General features: G+C 35.9%; 1 pseudogene; it reads right to left on the bottom strand.

The window, feature by feature from the left end:
- Window positions 1-313: 313 nt before the first annotated feature.
- Window positions 314-16,717, bottom strand: LOC132038155 (isoflavone reductase homolog A622-like; annotated as a pseudogene).
- Between the last annotated feature and the right edge of the window lie 2,626 nt (window positions 16,718-19,343).

The following is a 19,343-nucleotide window of genomic DNA, read 5'->3' as shown; positions in this document are numbered from 1 at the left end:
AAGAAAATAGCAGCCTCACAATTACAATGACAAAGAATAATAAGTACATCATATTCGCCAACTTAAATTAAAATCTACTCATTAATTATGGATAAAAGGTAAAGAAGGAAGGGTGGCAGAAGATACTTCACTTGTTACTGTATTTCATTTTTTTAGTTTGTTTCAAAAAAAAAAAAATTTAATTTGGAAGTGATAAACTTCACACTTTCTATTTTACTCTTCATGAGAAGTTTTTATAATCAAATAAATGTTATAACATATTTAAAATTAAAAAAACTTTGAAAATTTTATGGGCACGCAAATATTACGAGCTTTACCATGTAACATAAATTAAAACAGATGGAGTACTTGTAACGTTACCTTGTATAATCTGGAAAATATGTTCCTCTGAAAGATACAACTTGTCGAGAGTCTTGCCAAATTTTTTCTCCCACAGGACACTGTCTCCTTGAAGGACAAAATATTGGCAGAAGGTCTCATGTGAACAGTTGTATTTCAAGGTTCGTGGATCATCTACTGCTTTAATGGTGTATGTGGCTATGAGGGTGTTTGGCTAAGCTTATAAGTTGGTCAAACCAGCTTATAAGTACTTTTCGACTTATCTTTGCGTTTGGTAAAAATAAAGGTGCTTATAAATCAAGTGCATATAAGCTAAAAATAAGCCATAAGTCATAAGTTGGTGATCCCCCAACTTATTATTTTTGAGCTTATAAGCACTTTAGTTTGACAAAAACTTTTACTATTCTATCCCTAATATTATTTCGTAATTCCTAAAATATCTTTACTCTAATAATCCCTCTGTTTCATAATAAGTAGTTTGTTAGACTTTTCAAGTTTTTTCAAAATAAGTGGTACTTTAGGATTTCAAGAAGACTTTAGGCAGATTCTTCCAAGATTACTCTTATTTAAATAGTCAAGATTCATTAACTACCTTTTCTTTTTTTAGAAAGCAGTAAAACTTGATTAGGGGTAAGTTAGTAAAAACACTCTTAATTTTCTAGCAGTGAGCAATTTTTTAAGGGGTGTGCATGAGCCCAAAAACCACTTATTATGAAACGGAGGGAGTAAAATCTTAACCCTCGCCATCACGTCACTTCCTTGCCCCACGTCTTTAAAACCCAGCAGCTCTCCTCTACCAACATTAAAAATATACAAGAATTTCAAAAATGCAAACATCGAAAATCCAGAAAATCAAGGAGATAAAACCCTTGGATGGCTGCTCCTGATTTGATTGCTCAAGATATTTCTAATAGTTGAATGGTTAGATTCAAATAGCAACAAACAGATTTCATTAATTGCATGTGTGTTTCTTCTATTCAAATATTGTGTACTATTTGAGTATGTTGTACCAACGAAATTTAGTATAATTATTAACTATTTTTCTTATAGCTTATGATTGTAATTTAGCTTATCATAAAATAATTTATATTCTTAAGAAATAATTTTATCTAATTAATTTTGTATTAAAATAAATGAGGAATAAATTATTTTGTATTATAAATAATTTGGTATTTAAAAACTTATAAGAGTAGCATTCTTATAAGTGTAAACGATTTTAAGGATATTTAAGTCATTGTAATAGAAAAAATGCTTATCAACACTTTTTTTGCCAAACACTTCAGCAACTTAATATTAGTTTCAGCATCTTTATCCAAACGCGTGGCTAGCTTGTCGGCTTGACACTTAAAATATACTTATCAACACTTAATGCTTATCAACTGTTTTAAATCAGCTAAGCCAAACGGGTTCTATGTCTTCTTTCTTGACATATATTGCTTCCATCGTGAAATAGAATGAATTACAGTCAGCCTCACTAGTTAGAGTAATTAACTAACTTATAAATACAACTAATATACACCTACTTATTGCATATCATGTAAACTCACTTGGCACTGATAATATAAATTAGAAAATTTCACTATCTAGCCAATAATGCCGGTTATCGAAGATTATTATTCCATTTTAATTTTTAGAGTTTAGCATATCAAACATGATATTAAGAGTTAAATGTTGTAAATCAACTCAACCTGATAGAATAAATATCCTCACTTTTGGTAACATAACACATATACATACACACACACGATGATATAAAGGATTTTTACACGACCAATGCAATTTTATCGATTATAATAGGTTACTACTCTGTTTTTCGGTCAAACATATCGGGCATGATACAGGAAGTTATGTGTTGTAAATCAACTTAACATAATAGCTATAAAATTGATTATATTATCAGTGTACATAACATAATTTTTTTTTCTAGTTAACTACTACTCTCTCTATCCCAAATTAATTATCATATTTTCGAAGCTAATTCATATTTTTTTTGGTAATTAACTGACCTTTCATTAATCACCATTGATAATTACAAACCTGTAGCACAACCTTCGCAGTCTGTTACTCCATATACTACTATCACTTACAAAATAAAGTAAGAAAAGAACCTAGTCTAGAACATAAGGCTTTGAACCATGGTCCTTACTCCTACCGGGGCTCTGACATTGCCCACATACACTATTTCTCTAGCTAAACTTTTCCAGGGCCTTGTTTTCCTCTAAAAATTTCTTTGATTCCTCTCAATCCAAACTGCATAAGTAAACTCAGTACACACCATCTCGAGCAGTTGAGCTCTTTGTGATCGGCCTTTGATTTCCATTATTGTCCAACTTATATGTTGTTCCCATTCCTTTAGCATAGTGAGCTTGAATCTGTAATGGCTGCCCCATAAGTGTTGTGAATATGGGCATTGGACATGTATATTATCTCTAGATTCCTTTTCCACATTACACAGACAGCATTTGGGATCCACATTTATTCCCCAAGAAGCTAATCTGTCAATAATTGCCATCAATCTTCCTGTTGCTGCAACCAGAGAGTAAAAATAGATTTAGATCGAGCTGCATTTTGAAACATAAGACTCTTCCGCCTCATTTTCGGACAGTCCCCTATGACCTGAAGGTAGATGATATTGATTAATCCTTTGGCACTAGTTGCATTGATATGACACTTACTGACCCAAGATTGTCCTGGCTATTTCTTCCCGCTTGATATACTAAGCATGAATCCACTCAATCCATAGCTTATCTTGTTTCTAGTGATGTCCCAACAGCTTTGTGCTATGACTACTCTATTTCACACTTTGATGTTGATCAAATTCAGTCCACCACTAGATTTAAGCAAACACACTTGCTCCCATGCAACAAAAGCCTTTTTTGTAATTTTATGACCCCAGACCATATATAACTTCTACAGTGTGCATCAATGGCCTTAATGACCTTGGGAGGTATGACATACAATTGGGCCCAACATGCTTGCATTCTAAAGATAACTGATAGAACTAGTTGTACTCTTCTTGCATAGGATAATTTCTTGGCAGTCCAGGATGTGATTTTGGATAAAATCCTCCCAATTAGTGATCCTTTGAGTGAAGGTGAGCTTTTTAGTGGACAAAGGAATTCTCAAATATTTGAAGGGGAATTCCCCCATTGAATAGCAGAGTAACTTAATGTCACGACCCAACCGGAGGGCCGCGATGGGCACCCGATGCTAACCCACCCCGGCACCTCTTAGCATACTTTCACATTTACATCTAGGTGAGCCACATAGCTAAATCATACTTTCCATCCATTATTCATACTAATCCCATTGGGCAACAATACATATATATCACCATCAATAACAATGCCCATATAAATGTACATAAGCCGACGAGGCTAACAAAATAATATCCAAAATATGGGTCGACAAGGCCAAATACATCTAGCCATATACACATGTCTACGAGCCTCTAAGGAAAGTATGTCATATCATATAGGCGGGACAGGACCCTGCCATGCCCATAAGTATGTACACAAAAGAATAAATACCAAAAGCTGTAGCTCCGAATGAAATGGAGCTCCGCTATGTAGTCCCTGAGTAATAGAGCCGTGGATCAAGTCCGTCTCCCGGCCACTGCGGGCATGACGCAGCGTCCACAAACAAAAGGACGTCAGTACGAAGAATGTACTGAGTATGTAAGGCATGATCAACATCATTATGAAAGCATAATAAACGACATAAGAAATAGCATAAGATCGAAGGTAGCAGAACCATCGTCATAAACACTTACCTGATTTTTATAGGGACTTTCCATTTATAATGCGTAACCGTGTACATACATCCATATCTGTATCCGTATTCGTATCCATTTTCATATTCATAGCGTATTCGTATTCATATCATGTACATAGCATATATATATCCATATCATATACATGGCACACCCGACCATGAAGGTTCGGTGTTTCACATACCTGACCCTACCAAGGCTCAAGGTTGTCCGTACCCAACTGCAGTGGTGCGCGCGCAATATACATATATTCTACCCGGCCATATAAGCTCGGGGTTTCATAATCGTCATACATAGACACATATACATATAAGCTCATAAGCATCTTTAGCATCAGTACTATCGTTGTTCATTACATCTATCCCCAGAGGATTACTCATCATATAAGGAATTTAGTACAATCGTAACATATCGAGGATCATGAGCTTAGTAGCCTTTAAAGATAAAATCATCTGGAGGACATCATAGGCTCATGAAAGGATAGGTGTATAGCCAAAGAACCATGCCTTATTGAAAGAAGGGTTAGCCTTACATACCTTTTCGTTCAACTATCCTATCGCTTGAACGTTCTCCTTCAATGCTCACGTTTCTACCTTCATTAGAGTTATACTAACATTAGAAAATCGATAGCTTAGCATACTTGACTAAAGCTAGAGAAAATTGGACAGCATCTCTTTTATTTATACGACTTCCTCCATATCATATATCAACTCCCAAACATATATCAAAACATTCACAACATCATAACAATAGTCTTTGTCCACCTATATTATCCATATTCCTCCATTCACTTCCAATCATCCATATCCATGGTCATAGCACACTATTACGTTCACTCATATACAATGTCTATCCCATGTTCTTAACATCATTTATAACATAATCATAATCACAACATATCAAGAATCATGACTCAATATAGATTACTACTTATAAACATCATGAAAACCACGTTTAGACTTTATTTTCTACCTTCTCCTTCCACCCAAGTTTTGCTACAACCAAACATTCTCAAAAACATGAAATAAGCATGGAAACTAACCCTTTCATCCCATAGAAACAAGATTTGGAGTAGCTATCAACTTGTGCAAAACCCTAGCTACAATGCCCACGTATTTCTTGTAGTCCTCTAACCCTAGGAAGCTTTCTAACATATGAATACTTGATTCTAGTCTTTTGATCTTTGTGTTCTCTTAGACTTGAGTGGAATGTGCTTAGAGAAGGGTTTTGAGCTCTCAATACTTGTAGAAGATGAAAAATGAAGTAAAATAACCCAAGGCATCTATTTATACAAAAACTAAAAATCAGCCCGTCGGGTACTATACGGACACTTATACGGTCCGTATAGTATTGTACCGTCCGTATAAGTGGCCGTGGTTCACAACCCTGAAAATCATCTCCTTGCTGGGAGTTATACGGACCGTATAAAGTTATACGGACTGTATAAGTGGTCGTATAACTCCACTTCCCCGAAATGGTTTCCGTCGTTTCGTTCGATCTCCAATCCTTATGGAACCTTCTCGACTCTTGTTTAGAACCTCACTAAAAATCTAAGGGACATTATAACTCTTCTCCAAAATGTCATTAAGTCATCATTAACTCGGGACTCGTAAATCCCTTCCGATACATAACGTATACCTTGCCCTTTCTTGGTAACTTTCTTCTCTTACCTCGAATGTCTTTGAAATCTCAATGAGGATCATCAAATGCCATTTCTTACTTATCAAAACGTCATATACTTTGTGCCCTTCGTTTGTCTATTCACTGTGCATCAACGGAAAAATTTTCGAGGTGTAACACTTAAAATCTCATCCTTAAGCTCATGTTTAACTCCGCCAAAGTAGACATTGCTTTTTCCCATATTGGGTATGAGACCACATGCATCTGATCTCTTATCAAAACATTGAAACATTTGCTTCACTGATTGAGCATCTCCTCTTGTAAATAGAAGCAAGTCATCAGCAAAACACAAATATGTTATGTCCATCTTAGCATAACTTGGATGATCTCTAAACAGTCTATTCTCTTTTAATTCTTCCAATGCTCTACTCAAATACTACATAGAAATAGCAAACAAAAAAGGTGACATTGGGTCACCTTGCCTGAGCCCTTCAGCTGCAATGAAAGGTGGTGTTGTTTCCCCATTTACCATTATAGTGTATTTGACTATATGAATACATTCCATTACTCGTGTGAGGAACTGAGTATAAAATCCCAAATTCTGGATCACTTACTCTAAATAATCCCACTTCACAGAGTCATGGACTTTTTGTAAACCAATCTTAAGCATGCATCTTGGATAAGTATGTTGTGTGTTATAGGCCTTAACCAGCTCATGGGCTAACATTATATTATCATGCCATCTTTCTGCAATGGATGAATCCTGCCAGTGTCTGGCTACTGATGGATGCCATGATCACTTGTAGTCTAGAAGCTAAAACTTTTCAGATCAATTTAAATAACACAGTGCAATAGTAATGGGTCGAAATTCCTTCATTGTTGCTAGTTTTTCAGGTTTTGATATCAGTGTAATGACAGGGCAGTTAATTGCTTTATGCATCTTACCAGTACTGAAAAACTCCATTACTGCATTAATGATATCCTCCTTCAATATGAACCAAGATTTTTTATTTTTTTTTTAAAAAAATAGGGCATTATATCTATCCTCTCCCGGAGACCTATCATCTCGTATTGATTACAACCTTGCATCTATTTCATTATCTGAATGGGAGCACAAGGGGTGATTCTTTGTTGTTGAGTGAGTATCGGTTCTTTCCTCATGGTCGACATGTATATAGCTGGAAGAGATTGTGTTGATGAGCTCATGAGTCCTTTATAGAAGTTAACAATTTCTTCCTTAATTTCCATTTTTGTAGTTATCTTTGCTCCTGCTGGGGGGTTAGTTCAGTTATTTGCTTTCTGTTGGTTTTTTCCTTTATAATAGCAAAGAAATACTTGTTTTTTGTGTCTTCCAATTTGATCTATTTAGCCCTGGCTTTTCATTGTAGCACACTTTCTTCTACCATTAACCATTTCTCTAAAGTTTTTAATGCTTGCTTCTCTACAACCAATATATCATCATCATAAGGAGGAATCATTTGATCTTGGATAGTGGTAAGGTCAATCTAGCCCTCTCTATTCTCTGAGATATACCTCTGAACTCTGTGAGGTTTAGCTATTTTAGAAATGGTCTGAGTGCGTACATTCTACATCTTGTTCTTAGCTTTGGTAAAGCTCCAAACTCCCTCCACAATATTCTGAAAATTTGGATGATTAGCCCATTTTGCATTGTATTGTTGAGAGGGTGAGGGTAATAGAAGAATGATTAGACATGTTAGGTGCTCCATATTCAGTAACTAAGTGCCCCCATTGCATCATCCATTCATGATTTTCCAATGTTCTATCAATTCTACTGTACACTCTAATATTGTCCTGATGTTTGTTGCATCATGAATAATATGCTCCACTCTATTGCAACTCTGAGAGGGAGAGACTCTGATTACATTATGAAAATTCCTTAATTTCGTTGTATGCAACTGGATTGCCACAACACCTGTCATTCATGTTAAGTATAACATTGATATCTTCGTTAATGAGCCATGGTTTAACAAATCCAAGAGCCATTTCAGTTAAACTCTCCCATAAAGACTTCATTTGTTCAACAGTATTGAGTTCATACACCACAACTTCAAATTATCTATCTCTGCTAGCAAATAAACAATGTAAGAAATTGAGCATCACACTTGAAAATTGTAACATCAAAACAATTCCTATCCCATAAGATCCATACCCTTCCATTAATAGCATATTGATAGTTAGGTAAGAGCCCCCATCATGGAGCAATATTGGACTGAATTCTAATAGCCTTGTATTCTTTTACCTTTTTTTCTACTACACCTGCTAGCTTTATTATATTACTTTGTAAATAGTTTCTAAGTTCTTTTAGTTTGTGTCTTTAATTCACACCTCTGACATTCCAGAAGAGACACTTCATCTAATTGCTTTGGTTCTTCCTCCCCTATCTAAGGGCAAGATGTTCACACAACTCTTTTCAACTGTAGTACCTCTTTGAATACCACTTGGTCTTGCCAACCTGGGATAGAAGTCAACATAGGGAACTCAGCTAAGTTCAATACTGATGATGGTTGCTCTTTCTTCTTACTAATAGTAGGAGAAACCATAGGTGTTTGCACTTGTGGAGTAGTAGCAACTGTGGAAGTAGAGGCAATAGTAGAGGTAGGTGTAGCCTTTACAGTTTCATCTGCAATAATAACTCCTTTTGATGTCCATTCATGAACAAGTTATACATGCTTTTTCCCTGGAGGCTCTTTCGGCTTGTGATCTGACTTCTATTGTTGAGGACATAAGTACCCAATTTTCTAACATTTCAAACAGTATTTAAGCTTCCAATAAAATTCTACAGGTTGTACAAATTGCTGACCAGCAGGATCATTCAGCATACCTTTTTCTCAAATAGCCTTGGTCATATCCACTTCTATAAGAATTCTAGCATACGAGATTCTTGTTTGTTTTGTTGTACACTCATCCTCATAAATTGGAGCTCCTATAGCACTTGCAATTCTACTAAGAGAACTCTTGCCCCAACATGTCACTAGTAATTTTGGAAACCTCACTCACAGAGGAATCTCAGTTGGTACTCTTTGCTAAAAACAAAATAAGTAATCCAGGGTTTCAGGATTATGGGTCGGCTGTTGATGGTGTAAGGTCCAGAGTAAAAAAATTCATGCATATCCATCAACGATTAGAATTTAATCACATAATACCCTTCCTCATGGAGGAAAATATCTGGCTTTGCTACATTTGCCCAAGTTTGTTTAACATATCTCCTCATTATGTTATAACCGAGAACTTTCCCTGTAATCATAGCACATTCCCACTCCACTTCTTCCTTCTCTGCATGAAATTTCTGCAGTTGAACTACAAATTGCCCGTTAACAATTTGAGGAGGAATATAGTCAAGTGTCATACCATTTGAGACAGCTCGATTCTTCATGAACAAGATAGTCCACGACTCCACTTGAGTCATTTTCGCCCTATCTACCTCTATACTCTGGTTTGCCACCGGGTTTGGGGCCTGGACTACCAATGCTGGGATAGGTACTCCAAGAGCTTGAGGTACTGTTCCATTAGTAGCAGCTTCAGTCGTTGCCGTCTTGTTACACCTCGGAAAATTTTTCGTTGATGCATAGTGAATAGGCGAACGAAGAGCACGAAGTATATGGTGTTTCGATAAGTAAGAAATAACATTTGATGATTCTAAATAAGATTTCAAAGACATTTGAAGTAGGAGACGAAAGTTGCTAAGGAAAGCAAGGTATATGTTATGTGTCGGGCAAGATTTACGAGTATCGAATTAACGATGACTTAATGAATTTTTGGAGAAGAGTTATAATATCTCTTGGATTGTTAATGAAGTGTTAAATAAGTTTTAAGAAGGTTCCATAAGGATTTAAGAACAAACAAATAAAGGAATTGAGTTTATGGGAACTTTGGTAAAACTTGGCAAAATTTTCGGACAAAATTTTGGTCCACATTGGTGGGGGCATATCTCCTAGAATATGAGGGTTTTGGTGTGTTTCTTTTTTTCAAATTGAAGTTCATCGAGTCTAGTTTCCAACGCAACAAACCGCTCGTCAATGTGAGGTCTGAGTAAAAAGTTATGGCCATTCCACGACAGACTGTCTGAGAGAAATCCTACGGACCATTTGACGCCCCGTGGGACTTTTGACAGTCCGTAGGAAATCCTACGGTCCGTAAAATGGACCCAGCCCAGCGTCAAATGGTCACGGTGACCCATTTTTTTGACTGGGCAGTTCTACGGACCATTTTGACGGTCCGTAGGAATTTATACGGCCCGTCGAAATGGGCGCGTAATTGCAGAACGGATCGATTTTAAGTCATTAAAAGGAGACCCACATTCATTAATTCATTTCATTTCCACACTACTTCTCTCTAGAACCCTCTAGAAATCTCTCTACTCTTCATCCACAAGAAAACAAAGGAAATCAAAGATCAATAACAAGAATTCAAGTGAATCAAGTGTAAGAAACCCATCAAAGTTCATCTAAGCCAAGAAATTCAAGTGAAGGTGAAACTAGGTGTTTTCTTAAGTGAAGTGTTTGCACCCAAGGTTCATTCCTACGCCATCTAAGGTAAGTTTTATGACCTTTCCTTGTTGTTTAAGGTATTTGAAAGTTGAAACACTTGGATTATCTAAGGAAATAGGAAATGGGTCAGGAATGGGGGAATAGTGTCACTTTTGAGTAAATGTTTGGATTGAGTTATGATTCTTGATACGTTATGATTATAATCATGTTATAAATGATATTGAGAACATGGAATAGACATTTTATATGAATGAACGAAATTGTGTGATATGACCATGAATATGGATAAATTGAAGTGAATTGAGAAGTAAGGATAATGTAGTTGAATAAAGGCTATTGTGATGATATGGTGGATATTATTAGGCTGTTTGGGAGTTGATATGGGATATGGAGAAAGTTGTATAAATAAAGGAAATCTGCCCAATTTTCTCTATCTTTAGTAAGCACGTTCTTATAATCGATTAGCTAATGATGATGCGAATTCTCTTGAAGGTAGAAACGTGAGCGTTGAAGGAGAACGAGCGAGCGATAAAATAGTTAAACGACAAAGGTATGTAAGGCTAGTCCCTTCTTTCTAAGGCATGACTCTATGGTATGAACCCTCCTATCTTTCTATGACTTCTCTACACATATGTATGTATTGGGAATGATGAGTCTACGTCATAAAGAACTCGCATGAGAGGGAGCTAGGAGGTATGTTATAAATGTGATGATGAGCCCAAGTCTAGAGATCCTAAAACTTATGATACAAGATTTCTACAAAGTTAATGACCTTTATACGATTCCGTGCTATTATTCATGGTTGATAGACCCATCATATGATGTTCGTCTCTTTCCTTCCAAGGCATGATTTTCCCCTCCATGAATCTCCTAAATTCCGAAGAACTAAGAGCCCACGTTCATGAATAGCCATACGAGAGAAAGATAAGACATATATTATGAGCGCGAGAAATGACGATGAGTCCATGACTATAAGGAGCTACACATGTATAAGATAAAGAAGAAAGATAAGGCAAGTATGAAAATTGTTGATGATAAGTTAAGTCTAAAAAGTTATAGCCCATGACATGATGTTCCTATAAAGCTAAAATTTGTTATCATTAATCTATTGATGTTGATCTTATATACACTCACCTTATGCTTGTTCCTTCAAGGTGAGGCAGAATGCTTATGAATGCGCCATAATGAAATCGGGGGTCCACGACCTTATGTCACCCCGATAAAGTATGATTATCTATGAGTTTCTATGCATGCATTATGATGAGTTATGATAAGCCTACTATGATGAGTATATTGTTATGAGCATACTATTATGAGCATATGATGATATTACACCGCGCCTATACGGCGGCGGCTATACACCATGGCCGGACGCGTGGCGGCGCCACTAGCCGGTGGACGGCGTGAGATGATACCCCCGGACGCGGAGGCACTGGACGCGGGCTAATGTTATTGATTATCACACCGCACCTATATGGTCGGGCGACTTATACCTTATGCATACATGACATGATGATGTTTATGAGAGTAAGCCGACATGCACTATTTCTTTTATGATACGATCGGTACGAGTTGCTCTCGTTTGATGTCTCTATTTCATGATGTTCTATTATTGTTTATGCCTTACATACTCGGTACAATATTCGTGCGACGTCCTTTTCTTTGGACGCGTGTTCATGCCCACGAGCGACGGGGAGACGTTGCGGATCCATAGAGCTATCGGCGGACATATCTGGGAGCCCTCCCTTATTCGGAGGTGCTATTTTGAGGAGTCTTTTGTGTATATATTTTGGGCACGACGGGGTCTGTCCGTCCTTATGTCTAAGTACTCCGGTAGAGGCTCGTAGATACGCGATGTGGGTAGTATGGTTCCATAGTCTTCTTGTATATATATATATATATATATATATATATATATATATATTATTTTGATAGCCGAAGGGCTTATGTTTACAAAAAAAAAATGTTTCAAATGTTAATAGTTTTCCATGATTATGAGTATATAGAATGAATGGGATCAGATAAGTAGCAGCATGAGCGGTGTTCGGTGGTTAGCCCCGGATACCCGTCATGGCCCGTAGTTCGGGTCGTGACACGTCTGAGCTACCGGATTCAATGTCTGAGCTACCAACTTCAGTGTTACTTCTTTCCGTGAGCCGGCAATGTTCGAGATCATCATCATAGCCACAGGTTGGGTCTTAGAAGCAGACCCAATTTCATGCAAAATTGCACTTTGGGTTTTAGGAACCGGTGTCTTTTATACAACTTGCTTGGTACCGTTCATAAGTTCATCCTTTCGTGGTCTTCGCCTCCCTCTACCAGTGTTCTTGGCCATGACTATCACAGTAGTGCCTACTGTACTAATGTGCGCATACCACCATGGGAGACGGCTCTAACGTGCCCCTATAGAGAGAGAATTTTTTTATTTTTTCCGAAGCTAAATTGAATTAGATCAGATTTATATTTTATATTTAAAATTTAGATATTCAAAAACTATATAATAAATACTACAGGTTGCAAGTTTTCTCAAGTTAATTGGATGAAAAAAATATATTCTAAAACGCTTGTCAAAGTTCACATAATTTGACTCCGTGAATCGAAACATGACAACGAATATGATCGAGACGGAGGGAGTCCTAATTGCCTTTGGGGTTTCCATCGCCAAAAATGACCACTTTGTCTCTAGGAGGAGTTTTGACTTCTCTGTTCCCTAAGTTGGCCAAGAAGAAGTCAACAAACCAGTTGGAGATCACATGTGTATGGAATTCCTTGTGCCTCTATCATTCGCCTGATTTTGGCTTTCAGAGCAAAATTTGATGCAGTTGGCTCAATTGCATGAACATGATCCACATCGAATCCAAATTCTGAAGGAAGAAATCTCTGCAACTCAAAAAACTTTCATGATGCTAAAATTAAACACACAGTTTTACGGGGGTGTTTGGTACGGAGTAAAATTTTTTCACGGTGAAAAACATTTTTTGGAGAATATTTTCTTCAAAAATGGAGTAATTAGTTTTCTTACATATTTTTTGGTATTTGAGAAGTAAGCAAGAAAATATTATCTCGAGGGACACTTACATATAGTTTAGGTTGATACATAGGGATAGGGGTGGGATTGAGGATCGGGGTGGAAAGGAGACAATCAACGTGGAATGACACTTATGGAGTTTGTTTTCCTTCCTACTAGTGAAGCTATTTTCCCAATTTGGAACTTATTCTCTAAAGAAAAATATTTTTCATAATATTTTGCCCAATCACATATATTAGAAACATTCTCTGAAAAATATTTTTCTCCGCCCACATTCTATGTAGAATGAATTTAGAATCTCGCTAGATCAGTAATTCAGATTAAATATGATCTTGTAAGTAAATATAGTTCGAGTTGAAAGTAAATGAGACTAGTTGAAACCATAAAACTTGTTGTAAATCTTACGGAAAATACTTGATCTTGAACACTATAGAGAATTCTTCATAGCTTGAGGCATGTCAATTAAGACACTGTCCTTAAGGATATTTCACCCGATGTGAGTGTATCCCCTAAGATTCAATAAGCTCTTCTAGTACAAAACTAAGAGCCAGAATCTAATAAAGATTTAACCAAAAGAAAAATCTAGCACTACAAAAGGAAAATCGGAAAAGGAAAGCTTGTTTCTTCGTTTTTCACTATATCCCAGATGAACACACATATGATATTATATACGGAAAAGGGCCAAATATACCCCTGTACTATTGAAAAAGGGTTAAATATACCCTTCGTTATATTTTAGGTCTAAATATACCCTTACTGTTATACTTTGAGATCAAATATACCCCTCTTCCGTTAAATTTATCCAAAGTGGACACTAAATCTGACATGGCACCACGTGGCATGCCACCTCACCACCCAACTCATTTACCCCTCTTTTTCCCTTCTTCACCCACCATTATCATCTCCTCTCCCTTTACAACCACCACCATTATTAGTACCACCATCTCCACCTTCAGTCCCTCTAAGAAAACTTAATCCTAATTGATTAAATAAGTTTTGTACCCGTCTCTGTACAAAACTTCTCCAACCTTCCCTTCTCTGTAACAGTAATTCTCATTTTTTCAAAAACAAATACCGAATTACAGAGCTATTAAATTGAATTGAGATTTTCACAAAATACAATTAATAGAAGAAATGGAAAACAAACTTGTTACGACGAACTCTCATGCTCTTCAATCACACTCTCATGCTCAGTACCAGATCCTTTAACATCCCATTCAAGGTTTTGCCTTTTCAATACTATATTTGGGGTTTACTGAAATTGTTTGTTGGCTTAAAGTTGGAATATTAGTGGCCTGAGTTCATTGGGGTTTTCTTTAATCAATTAGGATTAAGTTTTGTGTTACTACATTTACCTATGCTCCTTTTTCTTAGAGGGAGTGAAGGTGGAGATGGTGGTACTAATGGTGGTGGTGGATGAAAAAGGAGAAAGAGAGGGGTAGATGAATTGAGTGGTGAGGTGGCATGCCACGTGGTGCCACGTCACCGAGTTGTTAGTGCCACGTCAAATTTAGTGTTCACTTTGGATAATTTTAACAGAGGAGGGGTATATTTGATCTCAAAGTATAACAGTAGGAGTATATTTAGACCCAAAGTATAACGAATGGTATATTTGACCCTTTTTCAATAATACAAGGGTATTTTTGGCCCTTTTCCGTATTATATATAGGCTAAAGCCCAAAGAAGTGAATTGATTATCTGTAATAAAAAGCCATAAAGGCTAATCAAATAAGAATTCAATTGTCAAAATAAACAAGAAATAATGGCCAATCAAGGCCATTGAATGGGTGGAAATAAACGTTTGGCAACAACCAATTCTTATCATTATTGAAATCCATTAAAGACGTTAGAATTAGTCCTTTTATTTTTGAGATATTAAGTAGAAAATAATATTTTTCTAACAATTCTCCATATATCTCAAAAATAATAAAATAAATAAAATAAGAAGTTTTGCTGGGTTTACACATATATGAGTATAATGCGTCAAATCTAATGTCTCGTAGACTATGAACCAGATCTAATTAAAATAAGATTAAACTTACAGAACAATTGACGAAGTTTAGAACTTTTATGAACCAATAATTCTTTTGTAAGCCTAGGGTCTTATTCTATCACATTATACTGGCACAATCTTTATCGTTATCACGGTTTTACGCTAAGAGACCATACGCTTGTCCTGGTTTTCATGAGTGCTCTAGAAACCCATCACAATTTCTTAGAAGCGGCACCACTCCACTTATAAACAGTGTCGATACTGTAAATATTTTGCACAATGTATTATACTCTATTGTAACTGATAATTTATCGTATTTTTTAAAGTAATAATACGATTTCTGTGACTTGATGGGCAGAGTTAAGGGGTCGCAAAGATTCATCTGAATGCCTTCACCTGAAAATTTATGTGGCATCCACCTCATGAAAATAAAGTAATATTTTATGTGGTTTTCATGAGTGTTCTAGAAACCCGTCACAAAAATAGTGTACGGAAAAGGCCACGTGGCATGCCACCTCATCAACCCTAGCCCATTTTAGCCCTCTCCTTTATTTGTTCTTCTTCCACTAAAATTTCCTTCCCCTCTACCATCATTGCCACAATTATTGCATACATTTTTGTTTAGAATTTCAACACTAGTCTTACGTGGTCTTTGTAACCTACCTTATTTTTTTTACTAAAATAAATAAAATGAAATGAAACTCTATTTCGTTTCTCTCTTATTGAGGTTTTTGGAAATATAGCTGCTAGGTTTGTCTTTGAAGGAAAAAGTCATGATCTTTTTTAGTGGATTAGATCGTCTAAGGTTTGTGGGTTTATTGCTATGGTTATTGGGTTGGTGTGGTTATCTGTTAGTTGGGATAAAATTGAATGTTTCCCTTTGTCTTCTGTTAATGTATGTGAACTGGGGTTCCAAAATTCTCCGTGCAGGTTAGCCTCGATTCCTCTGTCGGATCCTTCAAGTCCATTCTTGCACAACACGCCAACATTAGTGCTGGCAATGGTGGTGGAGCGGAATGAAGTTTTAGTGGTGGAAGAACAAATAAAGGAGAGGGGTAAAATGGGTTAGAGGTGAAGTGATGGCATGCCACGTGACATCCACCTCACCAAATGTCAGTTCCACGTAGGATTGAATGTTCATCTTGGACAATTTTAACGGATGAGGGGTATATTTGAACCAATAGTATAATGGCAGGGGTATATTTGGACCCAAAGTATAACGAGGGATATATCTAGCCTTTTTCCGATAGTACAGGGGTATATTTGGCCCTTTTCCGAATAGTGTAACACCATTATTCTTGAATGTGTCTATTAGTTTGGCTTCTCAGGGTTTGCAAGTGTGCTTTCTCTGACCAAAATGGAAGTTTGATGTCCAGATTTTAGACTTTCCTCCACACAAGGTACTTTCCTATGTAGCCTGTACCTCCAATTATTAAAATCTTGCTTTTGTCTTTCATTCTACTATTAAGAGAAGAAAAAAGTGGTTTTTTTCTTGCTGCAAGTGAAAAGAAGAAACACTCAAGTTTGGGCTTGAAATGTTGCAGAAAATTAAAGCTGATATTAATGTGGGCTCTTTTAGGCAACTTCAAGCTAGTGAAATTTTCATAATTACGCTAAGACATGAATTAAGCTATCATAACATTAATAAATTGTGCAATGGTCTGTCCAGTAGACATCCATTGGGTGATTGACCTACCTGAGGACTTTTATTCACTCGACGACTTTTTGAGGTCTGACTAAATGCTAATACAAACATGAGCGGCACGTTTAGTGGTGAAATATTGTAAATATAACGACTTCATAAAAGTTCCTAGTCAACTATAATATTCCAGTAAATGATCACTAGCTTTCCACTTCTGGAAAATAAATATATTTGCCAAGTTATGTGAACAATTTAAGCTAGCATTTGGACATAGATATGGTTGAACTTTGGAAAAAAGAGTTTTTGAAAATGAAAAAAAAATGGTTTCTTAAAGTTGAAATTGTGTCTGGACATGCATTTTACTTGAAAAGAAATTGAAAAATGTAAGTAGAAAACTTCAAAAACAAGCTAGTCTAAGCCACCTTTTGAAACTTGAAAAATTCATCTTCAGAAATTGCCCAAAAACTGGTCACTTTTTATAACCAAACAATGTTTTCAATGAAAAAAAAAAAACTATTTTTTTTTTTTACCAAACGGGAGCTAAGATTACATTTCACAAGATAAATTTGCATTCATACCAAAGTCAACGAATTAGTTTGTAGAAGGGTGTTTGGCTAAGTTTATAAATTGCCGATCAAACTAGGTTATAAACATATTTTAGCTTATTTACGCGTTTGGTAAACGCCCAAAGTGCTTATAAGCAAAATCAGTTATAAGCACTTTTAGTTGAAACAAGTATCAATTTTAGTCTTGAATTTCTAAAAAATAATTATTTTGGAACAAGTTAGCTAAAGTGACTATTATTTGTGATAGGAGGAGGGACAAGTTATGCAACTTTAATTCTTGGCCACAGCCAAGCCTTAAATCTCACTTTACATGCTTTGTTAAGGAATTCCCTTTATACATAAAGTAGCGACACATGGGCAAGCAGGACAAGTTGGTCTTGGTATTTGCACAAATTAATTAGCTCCAAAACTCCATATCTTGATAATGATTATTGCAAATGTTTGGACTCCGATCCATTAATTTATCAATTTGTGCACTTCCTAGTCTAAGGTTTCATTGAGAGTAAACTGTTTCTAAAACACTGCAAAGTTGATATTGAGGCTAGGTAAACAGAGGGAGGGCGGGGGGGGGGGGGGGGGGGGTGACCACTCTCCAAAGTGTTAACTAATGAGAAGGTGAATAACAGAATAAGTATAAGAACTAAGCCACTCTAGGCAAGTATGTTTACACAAGCGATAAAATATAACAATATCTGAATCAAGAAACTACACCCATTGGCCTTGAAAATGAGTGGTCTTGAACTTTTGATCCCCGCTTGGCCCATGGGCACACCTTCAAGATCAAATCAAAACTTGTTAAATTTAAAGTTTTGTCCATGACACAAGCGAGGTCGAACGATCGAGAGTGCACAAAGATTTTTTTTGTAATCACCCTTCTGAATCAGTTAGATATTTCAAAATGAAGAAGATATAGTAGGCCCACTCATGTATCCCTTTTAGTTTAGAATAAATATATGAAAATCCGTCATGTTTCGTAATATATCGTTATGTTTTGTAAATAAGGAAAACTGTCGTTACGTTTCGTAAATATTTCTCCTTAACATGTATATATACGTAGTTTTCCCTAGAATAAAACTAGGGGATTTGGCACTATGTACATTTTGGTACATGAAATTGGCATATATTAACCAAGTTTTAAGAATGTGGCACAAGATGACCCATTTCCACGTTTTGGGTTAAAAAAATTGGCATATATGACCCATAAAGTGCTGAGTAAAAATAGGGATTTTGTACATTCTCTCTTCTAGAAGGTTAAATTTTTATGTACGTATGCTTGTTCTCTTTCCTATATTTCTCTAACTTCTTCCCCAAAATTCTCTCCATTAGAACTCTAGAATGATTAACATTCTTTAAATTCTTCATTAGAGGGTTATTTGTTGTTGGGTTTGTTGTTTTTAAGAAAATAATTGAATTTTTAATTGGGTATATGTATTTTGGTTTTTGAATAATAAATTATACTATTATTCGGAAATCTCTCTCCCTTAACTCTATATGTGTAGATATTTGAAAATCTCGTTTGGGTTTTAATTGCAACTTTTTTTTGGATACATCTATTGTATTCACTTGTTGGTTTGTTGATTAAGATGTATACAATTTAATTTATACACATGTTCTTTTATTTTCAATTTGATTTTTGTATACATCTATTGTTATTTGTATACATATATTGTATACACTTGTTGGTATGTTGAACGAATTGTACCTAAACCATGCATATATTGATTGAGATGTATAAACATGTTTTTCTATTTTTCAACTTGGTTTTTGTATACATATATTTTATACACTTGCTAGTTTGTTGAATGTGTTGTATACACCTAATGTATACATAAATTGATACACATTTGTTTGCATTAGTATCTGTATAATTTTGCA

This window comes from Lycium ferocissimum, chromosome 11, assembly GCF_029784015.1.
Source record: "Lycium ferocissimum isolate CSIRO_LF1 chromosome 11, AGI_CSIRO_Lferr_CH_V1, whole genome shotgun sequence".
NCBI lineage: Eukaryota > Viridiplantae > Streptophyta > Magnoliopsida > Solanales > Solanaceae > Lycium > Lycium ferocissimum.
The sequence above is the reverse complement of the archived record's forward strand: the minus strand, read 5'-3'. Positions and strand labels throughout refer to the sequence as shown.